At 41.6% G+C, this 2,145-nt stretch overlaps 1 non-coding gene across 1 annotated transcript; it reads left to right on the top strand.

The window, feature by feature from the left end:
* Positions 1-1,426: 1,426 nt before the first annotated feature.
* TRNAF-GAA (transfer RNA phenylalanine (anticodon GAA)) lies at positions 1,427-1,499 on the top strand. The gene has a single exon. It is a non-coding gene; the product is annotated as a tRNA-Phe (tRNA).
* The last annotated feature ends 646 nt before the right edge of the window (positions 1,500-2,145 follow it).

The following is a 2,145-nucleotide window of genomic DNA, read 5'->3' as shown; positions in this document are numbered from 1 at the left end:
CGAACATCTAGAGGAGCAATGAAGACCAAACACGGGATATTGGGGACATCTTCAAGGAGCGTGGCAAGTTAAAGAGGAGCTGCACCGAACCTGTAAAATGAGCTTTGGTAAGTAACACCCTTTCAATTACTTTCGTTTAGCCTCACGTTCTTTGATGTGTATATGTTGTAGTTTCTGTTTCGCTTAAGCCTCATGTTCTTCGATGTGTAATAAGAAGAGTCTTGATCGTCCTAATGCTTTCGTTTTTAGCTTGATGTAGGAAGTGGGTGTTCTCACCTTGTAGTCTGTTTTTATTTTTTTTTCTTTTGAATTCACTTCTCCCAGTTCTGTTTATCTGGCTTCTACTAAATGGATATGGGTTGCTAGTATTGATCTAAAAAAGAAGTAACTTCATGTCAGGATGCAATTCCTGCGAGGAGGGAAGTATGGTCAACCTCGAGATCATGTTTCCAAAATGAGGTTGGACTACACACAAGGTGCCAGTTCCCTAATGATGTTGGATTAGACACAAGGTGCAAATTCCCAGATGATGCTGGATTACACACAAGCCAGGTGGAGTTGTCAGCTGTTCGTGTCCTCGTGGCTCTAGTAAAGGCTGAAAGAAAGCGTACAGCAGCCCTTGAGAATGTAGCTAAGTTCCTAAAGAAGCGAAAAGAGCAATCAGATGCTCACTTCACCCATGCCAAAGAAGAGATGGAAGAAGCCAGAATTAAGCTAGCAGAGGCAGAGTAGGCTAGGCGTCTCCTGCTATCTAAAACTGTTGTCAATACAAAATTTCCTTCATAGTAGCTAGGTTCAAATGTTTATCTAGTCAGCATGCCTGTTGTGATGTCCGTGCATCTACTGATGTGGCACAAAATATTTTTTTCGGGTCATGTAATAACATCAATTACTTTCCAAACAATAACAGACGAAGCATTGGACATGGTATAGTTCACGCACAAGCCCGAATTTACAAGTTCAACTTCCACATCAAACTCATGTTCACAGATATCTGCACATTCATACATAATGTCCAGAACCATGATTCACTTCAAAGGCAAAAAAATGGAGGAGAGTTATAAATAAAGAAAAACCTCTAGTTCCTGCTACCAGTGCGAGCACAACAAGTCAAGACCATGCGTAATTAATTATATTTTGGTCATTTTTTGTGTTCTAAAATGCCGACCGGCTCACGGAAGGACGTGTTGCCGGCACACGCGCGGATTCAATGAAGGCAGGCGGGGCAGTTTGAAGCCGGTTGATCCTCTTATTTCTTATATGAATAACTGAAATCAATCCTCACTTGTATTAACTTCATGAGTGAAGAGATAGAGAAACCCTCCCCCCCATTTTCAAATTTAAAATTTGAAATACTTTAATTAAGTTTTAGTCCTTTTAATTGACATAGATACAAATACTCTACTAGGATGATGCACAAGAAAAGGTCAGGATAGCTCAGTTGGTAGAGCAGAGGACTGAAAATCCTTGTGTCACCAGTTCAAATCTGGATCCTGGCAGAGAAAAAAAATTGCGGCGAGGAGGCGTGTTCAGCCGGGCCTGTAGCGAGTGGGGCCCTCTTGGCCGGTGCGCCGGTTCAATGCCTATGCTATGAGAGGTCGTGTCCGTGTCAGGGCAATCACTCCCTCCAGTCCTTTTTTGTTTGGGTATAACAAAATCTCATTTTCCATTCACATTTTACAAGTAAAATTCGTGGACAAACTTTGACCCAAAATACATTGGGGACTAGTAAACCAGAACAAAGGTTGTAGTTTTTTTAATCAAAGAAGGGTTTCCCCTTCCGATTTTCATTACTGAAAACTAACATCTAAATCTAAAGCATAGTATTTGCCCTAGTACTACCAGGTTCAACATCTCACAACATAAACCCATACAACCATACACCAAGGAGGTACATAGTACTATGAATTCCATTTTCGCTCCATACCAATTGTTCTAAAAACTACTTAGTACTTATAACGCACCATTGAAAATCAGAACTCTTAACCCCGCTAAAAAATGATATTTTAAACGTGGCTACTCGATCTGTGGCAACTGGCGAGCCACCGCCTCCAAGTCGTTCACCTGTGGTCCCGACCATCAACTCCTACGGATCAAATTATCACGCGAGCTGACTATTCCTACAAAGGTGCGCTCCACCACGTA

Source organism: Triticum aestivum, chromosome 1A, assembly GCF_018294505.1.
Source record: "Triticum aestivum cultivar Chinese Spring chromosome 1A, IWGSC CS RefSeq v2.1, whole genome shotgun sequence".
NCBI lineage: Eukaryota > Viridiplantae > Streptophyta > Magnoliopsida > Poales > Poaceae > Triticum > Triticum aestivum.
The sequence above is the reverse complement of the archived record's forward strand: the minus strand, read 5'-3'. Positions and strand labels throughout refer to the sequence as shown.